This window comes from Macrotis lagotis, chromosome 7 (assembly GCF_037893015.1).
Source record: "Macrotis lagotis isolate mMagLag1 chromosome 7, bilby.v1.9.chrom.fasta, whole genome shotgun sequence".
NCBI classification, from domain to species: Eukaryota; Metazoa; Chordata; class Mammalia; order Peramelemorphia; family Peramelidae; genus Macrotis; species Macrotis lagotis.
This window is the reverse complement of record NC_133664.1, coordinates 162,378,995-162,390,098: the sequence shown is the minus strand read 5'-3', so window position 1 is coordinate 162,390,098 and position 11,104 is coordinate 162,378,995. Positions and strand designations below refer to the sequence as shown.

General features: G+C 36.2%; 1 pseudogene; it reads right to left on the bottom strand.

Annotated features, from left to right (window-relative positions):
- Positions 1-8,710: 8,710 nt before the first annotated feature.
- LOC141494187 (dnaJ homolog subfamily B member 12-like) lies at positions 8,711-9,684 on the bottom strand (annotated as a pseudogene).
- Positions 9,685-11,104: the final 1,420 nt, after the last annotated feature.

Here is an 11,104-nt window from a genome sequence, read left to right as displayed (position 1 = left end):
CTTTTTGTAGAATGGGATCCCCTTTTCATTCTCTTCCCCTCTCTCTCCCCCCCCAATTCCCTTCCTGTCTTTTATCTTTTTCAATCCATTTCCCCCTTATTTGTTCTCACTCTCCTTCCCTACCCATATCTATATTTCCCCCCTCTTATTCATTTTTCTCTTCCTTACCTTATCATTCAGAAAATTTTAAGAGTACATGTCTTTTGGGGGGCCAGCTAGGCGGCACAGTGGATAGAACACTGGTCCTGGAATCAGGAGTACCTGAGTTCAAATCCAGCCTCAGACACTTAATAATTACCTAGCTGTGTGGCCTTGGGCAAGCCACTTAACCCCATTGCCTTGCCCTCCCCCCAAAAAATTATATTTTTTTTAATAAGGGATTTTCTTGCCTTCTGATCTTAATGTAAAATCCATAAGGACTGATTTTTTTAAATTAATCTCTCAAAGAAAATAAAATTCCTGAGCAAGCTAGATTATGGAGGGCCCTTGATTAATTATATTGCAAGTCAATGTTGTTTAATAGAAAACCAAGTTTTTCAGTGTAGGATTTCAGACCTTATTTTCCTATGATAGATGATTCATTCTTCAATGATTTCATAATATCTCAAGAATGATTCATAGGAAAATGTGTAATGTTTAATCATTTCCTTCCACACCTTCATGTTTCATAGTGGTCTTTTATGTACATTCATCTAGAATCATAGAATCATTATTTGGTAAGCTAAAGTAGAGGGGGTTTGATGAAATTATCTAGTCAAAACCATTGTCTTTATTCAGATAACATCAATCACATTTTACAGATGAAATAGATCATAATTTCTACTTTTTAATCAGCATACTTTGGAATGCAAGCATGAAAAAAGTCATTTGGGAAGATAGCATGTTTCAGTAGAAAGAGCTGTGAAATTGGTGCCCTAAGTTCAAATACTGTCATGTATGACCCTAGTACATGTGTGACCCTAGTTAAGTCAATTACCCCATGTGAACCTCTGTTTCCTCATTTCTAAACTGAGTAGTTTGAAATAATTGACCACTAATGTCCTTTCCAATCCTAAATCTATATTTCTTTGATTACTGTATCTTATTATGGAAACATATCTCTTTTTATTTAAAAAAAATCAACATTACACCAGTTCTCTTAGATTATTTTTCGGAAGATCTAGCAAAAAATGTATTAAGTTCAAATCATTTGATATAATAAGTGGAACTTATTAAATGACAAAGTTTTCTTTGCAGAAAGTCAACAAGGGAAGAACACTAATGTGAATTCAGCACTGGACCACAGTTTTGAGATTAGGAGGTTATTGAAAATTATAGTTGGAAAGATGCCAAAGGAATCAAGTTGTCCATCAGTACATAAATTATGGATAAAGTGTTGTGTTTGCCAGAGGGTGCTATTTTGATTTTTATTGATGATATCCTATCATATACTGTAGTTTCCTTGTTTAATTAGGCATGAGAGAATGTGTGGAATTGAGTTGACATCTATTCCCCAAGCACAGTTTTGATTATCATTTGTTTATTCATTCACCATTCTTAGTCAATGGTTTCAAGTGTATGTATCTTTAATTAAGACCCAGTACTACTATCTGTCCAGGAAGAGATGAGTAATAATGATGTCTTATGCTCTCAGTCAAAAGTAATCTCTTCCTCTGTCTAATTTCTATAGTACTTTTAGTATATATACATTACTCCTATGATACTTAAATTTTTATTATAATTATTTGTGTGAATGAACTTAAACCATCTATAAATATTAATTTAATTGTTGATATTCTTAATGTGATATTTCTTCAGTGGCTAAAACGTGAACACTGAAAAAGATAAATCATACATGCATATTTATATATTTGTAGTTTTAGAGATTTAAGGAATATCAGAGGTCATCTATCTCACCTTCTTTTCCATAGGTGAATAAACTGAAGCCTAAAGAGATGCTGTGACTTGCCCAAAATCAAACTTCACCTAGTTCACCATCCTACTGCTCGGTTTACAAGTGAGAATTGAAATGACTTGCCCAAAGTCAAACAAGAAATGATAGAGATGAGGTTCAAACCTATTTTTCATGTCATAAATGAAGCTTAAAGACCAAGAATTTGCACTTCTTAGTTACTTCCAAAAGCATTCCATAGTGAAAATAAAGTTGGATTTGAAGGAGGAGGACCTGAGTTCTGTTATTATCTCTGTATCCTTAGGTCTCATAAGGTCTTGAGGCTTCATTTTCTGTACATGTAAAATGAAAGGGTTGGATTAGATGACTTCTAAGGTACCTCTAGCTTTAAATTTGATATTAGCTAAGCCCTCAATAGATCAAGTAAGTACTACACTTAGAGTTAGGAATGACTGTATACCCCAACTTCCCTCAGTCACATACTATGATCCTGGGCAAGTCACTTAACTTTTGTCTTAGTTTCCTCATTTGTAAATTGTGGATAATCATCTCACATCTCACCTCACAAACCATTTCACAACCTAACTGTTATGAGGATATATATGTATATATATATACATAGATATAGATATATACACATAGATATAGATATAGATATATATACACATAGATAGATAGATATTTAGATAGGATATAGATGTAGATGTAGATATAGATATAGATATAGGTGATATAGATATAGATATAGATAGATTAGATCAATAGATAGATAGATAGATATAAACAAAATGTAAAACTCCATATAAATGTTAGTTATTATTGTTTTGTTTTATTTCCAGATCTTTGATTCTATCTGTGAAGGAAACAAGATATCAGATTTTTGTTTTTTAATTTATTTAAGGGGCAATGGGGTTAAGTGACTTGCCTGTGGTCATACAAGTAGGCAATTAGTAAATGTCTGAGGTCGGATTTGAACTCAGGTCCTCCTAAATCCAGGGCTGGTGTTTATCTACTTCACTAACTAGTTTCCCCTGAACAAGATATCTGTACATTGTATATTATTAGAAAGTTGCTTGGGACTTAAAGGGTGAGGTGACTTGCTCACTATTTTAGTTTATTTAAGATGCAGGGCTAGAGCCATGTTGTTTTTTCTGACTCCAATATCTTCCCTCTAGGTTCTGTGGGGTCTTTCAGTTGTGTCCTATTCTTTGTGACTCTATTTGGGATTTTATTGGCAAAAATACTGGAGTAATTTGTCATTCCTTTCTCCAACTCAATTTATAGATGAGGAAACTGAGGCAAACAGGGTTAAGTGAGTTGCCTAAGATCACACAGCTAGTAATACTCTGGGGCTGGATTTTAGCTCAGGTTTTTCTGATTCTAGGTTCAGTATTCTATTCCTATTGCCTCTCAGCTGCCATCAGGAGCTGACTTGAAAAACAGAGTTGAGAGATGATGTCCATAGGATGACAAAGTAATATGGAAATTTACCAGTATACACAGTGTCATTAAGCAGGTTAATCTAGAAATTTCCAAGTTTTGTTTAAGTTTTAGCTAAAGTTCTAAAAGTCTATATGTATATGTATATGTATATGATTATGTATATGTATATGTATATGTATACTTATATGTATGTGTATGTGCATGCATATGTATATGCAAGTGCTTGTTTATATGTACATGTGCATGTATGTGTGTGTGAATATGCATTGTGTGTATGTGTGTGCATGTATGTGTATGTGTATATGTATGTGTATATGTATATGTATATGATGTATATGTATATGTATATGTATGCAAGAAGTCTTTATAACAGTGCTCCATAATCATAATATTTTAACTCCAAGACTAATCTGAATTTATCTTGTCTAGTTTTGATTTCAGATACTTACTACCTGTATGAGGATATTAATAGTACCCAGGATTGTTGTGAAGATCAAATGAAATAATTGTAAAATGCTTAGCATAGTGCCTGGCCCACTATATAAATGTTAGCTTATTTACACACATGCATATATACATATATGTAAAATGGTATAAACTGCACACTTACACACAAACACAGGTGCATGTTATCTTCCCTGGTAGACTATGGGCTCTTTTGAGAGCCAAGACTGCTTTTGTTTATTTTATTATCTTTGCCTTTGTATCTCTTTTGCTTAAAACCAATAGGTACTTAAATCCTAGAAGACTGATGTTCTATTCTGGCTAGAAGAGAGTTTCTTTCAAATGTCTTTGAATTAATTGAATGTTACAAGTTTTAGATTTAAAATAAAATCTTCAAACTGTTAGATGTATTTTCTTTGGTGAATTTATAGGAAGACATGGACAAAACTTCCACAAGTTTGTGAACAGGTTGAAATTTGTGCCTTTGGAAGGGCTATGCACATAGATGACATCACAGCTCCATCCAAATGTCAAAGAAAATATATCTGTAAGTCTAATGTTTTTTTAATGGAGGGACAGAAATTCTAAAACAGAAAGTTAAAAACTGTGCAGACACATACTATATGAAGCAACAGAAAGAAAGGAATCAAATTTTTCCATACCAGATTCACTGTCATCTGAGACATGAATGGAGCCATGGATTTTATGGGCAAAGTCTTCTGTGATTTCAAATGCACTTAATGTTGGAGAGGAGTATTCTGTATATAGATGATAGAAAATGTGGCAGTCAGCGGAGAGCAGGTAAATGCCTTCTATTTGGTTTCATGTGCTTCTAAAGAAGAGAAACTCTTTTCACCTAATAATTTGCAGTCCTATTCAGTCATTTAGTAAAGGCCTTTTAAAAATGTTTAGATTTTATAGTTTAATCTTACTATTGATAGTATCACAGAAGATAAGAGTTTAAAGAAAAACTCAAATGATCATCAACCTGGGAAACAACTTTTGAATTTTTTTCACAGTTTATAAATGCTGCCATTTAACTTTTTATTGATCTCTTGCAATTTCTTTCAAAATTGATAAATGAGAAGAGTTATGGCTATTGAAATAACATCTGTTATATCTGGAAACAGTATCTTTTTTAATCATGACTACAGTTGGGGCAGCTAGGTGGCGTAATGGATAAAGCGCCAGCCCTGAAGTCAGGAGTACCTGGGTTCAAATCTGGTCTTAGACACTTAATAATTACCTAGCTGTGTGGCCTTGGGCAAGCCACTTAACCTTGTGTGCCTTGCAAAAACCTAAAAAAAGTTATGACTACACATATGCAGTTAATAAAAAAGGGGAGATTTGTAACTGGTCCTGAGTTTTGGTTTCTCTCATCTCAAAATATTTATCCATTTTATTAGGGAAGGAACTTCAATAACTAGTCACTTTCCCTAAGTATAGAAATATCTCCTTGTCGCAAGATATTGAATTAAATGTATAGCATGTCAAAATAAAAAGAGGACTTTTATCTTCTTTCATTATTAATGAAGATGATTTGTTATCTGGTAATGAGTGAACAATTTCTAAGGAAAAAACCTGAGACTGAACTTGTAAAAGCAGTATACATACATTTTGCTACCATTTTTTTCTGAAATCTGTTTTCCATTCAGAACACGAAAAGGAAAATCAAAATATCAAATATGATTAGTTTTTGTAGCAGGCTGAAAGGTAAGGAGGATAATAGTTTTAAAAGAAATTCTATTGTTGGTTTACCACCATGTCCTCATAATTTAGTTAGGACTCTGTAAAACAACAATCAGAGTAGTAAAATGTCCAGGTTCCATAAGTCCTATTTATAGTGTACTGTAAGGTATTTGCAACTCTGGAGTTCCCCCAGACTATAATAATGAGGCATCATTGACCTGCCCTAGGTCTTGCAGACTAAGGCTTTATGCAGGACAGCTAGAAATCCCATCCTAATTGGTGCAAGGGGTTCATAGGCAGACAGCATTAAGAAATTTGATACACCTGCCATGTAAACAGTTTTCTAATAGAAAGTTGTTTTCCAGAATGGGAAAAAATCTTGAAACTGTTATAGGAAAGAGAAGGATTAGACTGGATTAAGGATTAAGTGTAGGAATACAACAAAAAGAAATAAGGAAATTCTTTGCCCCTTCACATAAACTCCTAATCTGTATTTTCAAAGTCTTAGTACACTTTTTAGAGACACTGAAAGATTCAGTTACTTTCCAAAATCATAGAGCCAGAATATGTCAGAGTGAACTTGAACCCAGGTCTCTCTGACTCCTGTCTTCTCTTTATTCATTATGACATGCTGTCTCTTATTACTAATTTATTATGCTAATTACATTGCAATTTTTAATTGTTTACATCTATATGTACTTTGTTATTATGTTTCAGTTGTGAGGGTGATAAGGTAATTGTAATAGAGCTTTGATGCATGCCTAGGTCATCCAAGACAAGGGTGTCCAAACTTTTAGCATTTTTGAGCCTCACTGACCAACAAACTCTCTCAGGGGTGAATATAGAATTCAATACTTATTCATGAATATAAGGCAGCCCACACAACCAAAGAGCCAAAGATCTGCAGGTTGGACATACCTGGCCCAAGAGAAAGGCACCCATATAAGAAAGTGCAGGCATCTGCTCTGGAGAGAAGATCCTCTGGATTCCATTACTACACTGGTAGGAGCCATCTCTTTCCATTGGTTGTGTACCTTTAAACTCTTTTATCTGATGGAGGCATAAGCATTCTCTCCAGGGGATGGTGTTCCTGGTAAGGGTCTTGTTCACCTGAAGGAATACAAAGCACTAGGCTGTTTAGAGAAAGGGATAGGCTTGATTTATTTTTCCTATTCTAAATGCAATTAGTGTTTCCCAGCCTCAGTGGGACATGAGCCATCATAATCTTGGAGCCAGAACTCCCAAGTAGAGATTGCTACTGAGCCAGCACAGGAGCCTTGAGAAATAAAGGATATAGACTGGAATGGGGAATAATTTGGAGCTTGGAGAGACTATGTTTTATAGAAAATGAGCTAAGTTTGAACCTATTTTTGTTCTTTCCCCATAGATTAAGGAAGTTTAGAGAGGAGAAGATTTTGGCATTATGGAGAAGTAAATTGGTCCTTTAGAGTAGTGATTGCCCTGAGAAAGAATGGTCAGACAAGATGAATAGGGAAAGAGCTGTGTCATAAGGACAAAGGTATTAGTGAGTGTATAGGAGGAAGGAGGACACAGAAGGAATTCTTTAGAAAAACCAAGTGTAATGACAGTTTTTACACATCAAGTGCATCCATTATAAGAGGGATCAAACAGATCTTTGAAAACTATGTTCTATAGAAGATTCCATAGTTGCAATCATGCAACTTCCAGAAAGATGCAGAGAATATAAAATTCTACTGTGCTTATTAACTTGAGGGAAACAAATAGATCCAGTAAAGCAAAATGCTGCCTAAATCTTTTCTTCTAAGTTGTTTTTCATGACTATTACAATTGAGAGCCCATGAAATATCAGGTAATTTTGTTCAATGACTAATTATAAATATGAAATTAAGCATTCATCTGTGACTTTAAATTCCTCTCTGAAAGATCAGTGTTTTTTTTAACATCAGTTTTATTCTGTAAATGTTTTGTGGTTTTAAATCTTGGAATACCAGTCTTCAAATAATTAAGTTACAATTTACCCATAGGGCAGTGGAAAAAGGCATACCAGTTTCAGTTGGGTATAGCAAGATACAATCCTTAAAGTACCATTTGACCTCGCGGATGGATGGTAAAGAGGATTGCCTCCCACAAGTTGGATGGGGAGGGGCTGGAATGGAAACTGAGTATTGGTGATGGGATACTGCCACTACCAGTGAGTAGTTGGTGGTAGTGGCAATGGTGAAGCAGTTAGACTTCCCCTTCATAGTGACTGTTTTCCTTTAATGGTTCTGAGGCCATGGCTGGGGGAGATTCTGTGACTTTGGAGACACCACTATTCTCAAAGCTTGGATTAAGAGTACTAGGTTAACTCCATCATCCTCTAAGAGAAAGTATTAATGACAGGAGTGATAGTTTAACTTGAGCACCACAAGCTGCCTACCATCACTACTTCTCAATGATTTTTGTTTGACTGGAAATGATTATATATGTATACACCTTCTGTTTCTATGCTGAGCTTGTGATCAGGCTGGTGGAAATGTCATTCTTGCTTATCCACACCCCACATGTTTTAGAGAGCCAGGCCACTTTTGGACTTGAAATATGATTTTTTTCCTAGCCTAACTTGCCCCTCTGCCCAACTACAAAACACAGTGAATTTTCTTTAGAATCAAACTTTCATTATTATTTTATTTAGAGATGCAGAGATGAAGGGGACCATTCATTCAGTCACCTTACTAAGATGTCAGAAGATCATAGGTTTATACAGGTAATGGGATGTAAAATGTTTTGAAATACTTTTGAGATATAAAAAAAAGAGCTACGGCATCAACTTTTAATCAAACTTGGGATTAAATTAATTTCCAATTAAAGGCAGACTGGCATATTTGCTAAAAATCATATCAGGTGTTTCTGCTTTTGGAATTAAGTAATTGCTTTTTAGGAAAGTGATCTGGTTTCCATGTATACATTTATTTATTATCTATGTTTCTTTACAACTATTTTCAGGCTTAGAAACCAAAAATAAGTCACCTACTAATAAAAATCAAGAGTATATATGAAGCTAAGCTATGGCATGAACAAATGGAAAATATTCAGAGAAAACAGTCTAGGGGACCATTTTTTTTTGTCCTCAGGGTTTTCTGCATTTCTTCAGTTGAAGGAGAGGATAGTTGTATGTTGATCTTCCTCCAATTCCACTTTAATTTAAGGTTTCATGTTCTTTAAATATAATGTCCATGCCCTTGGCTCAGTGCACATCACTGAAGCTTCTCCAACTATTTGCTAGTTTGGAAGGTTGGTCCATGGAGAGCAGCATTGCACCTCTGAGAGCTTGGGGTGCCCATCCTTTGGGCTTTGTGTTACAGGTTCGGTACAAACCAGAGAGACCTTTCTACTTTCGGCTTTCTCTTTCCAGCAGTTATTTGGGAGGTGGACTTCACAGTCGTCCCCTACATTCGGTTCTACTGTCTTTAAGCTGGAACCGGTGAACTCTTCTCCAAAACTGTCTGATACGTAATAGAGCACTTAGAGGGTATCAGTCAAGCAACCACCTGTGGACGTGCCCGACCGACGAGCTTTGGCTGAAACCATAGAGTGGGCACAAGTGCCAACACAAGCATCAGGAGGAGCATGGGCATCAGCCAGACAAACGGCCCTCGCCCGCCAGCAGCACGGTTCAGCTGAGGGGGGGTGGGGGTGGGAAGGGTTGTTAACTTGTCACTTCTCTCAGGAGAGATCTGGCCCTGGTCCTGCCGGGCAGCCTGGCTCTTTTCATCCCCAAACTGGGCATACGGCCTCTCCCTCCCAGAGTTGCTCAACACGGAATAAACTGTCCAGATGACTTGGAAAGTCTCAGTGGCCCCAGGGCCGTGGTTCTTGGCCCCAGGGAAATTTGAGGGCCAGCTTTCTGTGGGCCTTCTCTGCTCACATCCAGGATATTGTAGTAATCTTTACCCTGATTCACCCTTTTCACAGCTTCCATCTGGTCCTGCGTGTAACTTTTCCAAACTTCTCCACCAGCCTCGCCACTGGCAGATGGGATTTCTTCCCTACCTGTTTTCTGGTGAGACCTGGCCTGGCCATGAAAGGTCTGTCCATTCTGGGTGAGAGATTTAATCAATGCCAGGCATCTTGGGCGTTGGGTAAAGCCTCTGCACCTTCTCCAGGAAGCGCTTTGCCCCCTTGGGTTGGTGGCTCTTGATGGGGCTGAGGGCGCTGGTGATACAATGCTTGGCTTCATCTTTCTTCGAGTCCATGGCCGAACAGATGCCAGTTGGGGAAGGTAGATTTCTCCAGCAACCCTTGTGCAGTGGGGGAGGAGAGGTTGAAATTGGTGGGGGGGATGGCAGGGGACCATTTCAAATGTAAATATAATAAGAATACAAATTCAGGGTCCTGGATTTAGCTTGTTTGCTTTATTTTTGAAAATTACTTTTTCTATTTTTAGCATTAAAGTAAAATTTCATGCCAAGTATATGAAAGTATTTTAATAAATTCAAAATAATTTCTCAAATTCTGATGTGCATAGTGTTTAGATTTGGATGTGTGATTTAACTAATATAACCAAGCCCATCTGCTCTTCTAGAAGAATTAAGCTATTTGGGAAAGAGGTTCTTATAATATTTTTTTATTATTTTTAATTGAAATTTAATTTTTCAATTATATGTGATGAAAGAGAAAGCCGGAAGTAGAAAGGTCTCTCTGGTTTGTACCGAACCTGTAACACAAAGCCCAAAGGATGGGCACCCCAAGCTCTCAGAGGTACAATGCCGCTCTCCATGGACCAACCTTCCAAACTAGGAAATAGTTGGAGAAGCTTCAGTGATGTGCACTGAGCCAATAGTTTTCAATATTCATCTATTTGCAAATTTATGAGTTCCACATTTTTTCTACTATCTTTTCCCTCCCTCCTCCTCATGGCAGCAGTTTGGCAAAAATTATACTTCTATATTCCTTTCTGTTAAACATATTTATATATTAGTCAAATTGTGAAAGAGGAATTAGAATTAAAGGGAAAGAAAAAGCCAAGAGATAAAAAGTAAAAACTTGAAAGAAGTTTTTAAAAAGTGAACATAGTATGCATTCCTACTTTGCAGCATTTTTCTCTGGATGTGGATGGCACTGTCCGTAACAAGTCTCCCAGGGCTATCCTAGATCTCTGAACTGCTTGAAAGGAACTGCATTACTATATAAATCTTTCTGAATACTCCATGGTTAAGAATAAAGCTCAGAGTGGGTCAGACCTATGCCTTTGCTGTAAACAATTATTTGTCTTTGCTGCTGCTTAACTGTTTTGTCACCTGTTTTATTGTTTCTTTAAAGGATATAAGTAGCATTTTTTTTCTCCCAGTTCTGCTCAATATTCAATTTATTAAGCATTCTTTCTTAGGTCAAAGGTCTATCATTTTACAGTTGCTACATATTGCACATCTTTAATATAAATTCACATGAGACCTTAGTAAGTTTGCCTTTACCATCTTAATGTCAAAAAGTAGTGTTTTGAATTAGTAATGATGAACTAGTATTCTTAGTCCTTAGTATTCTTAGCCTTTTTTTTTCTTCTTTTTTTGCAAGAGAACTTATAACCACATGTGACTGAACTCATTCAGGTTAGGTCTTTGTACTTTCCTGAAGTAAACAAAATGAGGCAGCTCAGTTCTATTTTGTTTTGAAGGA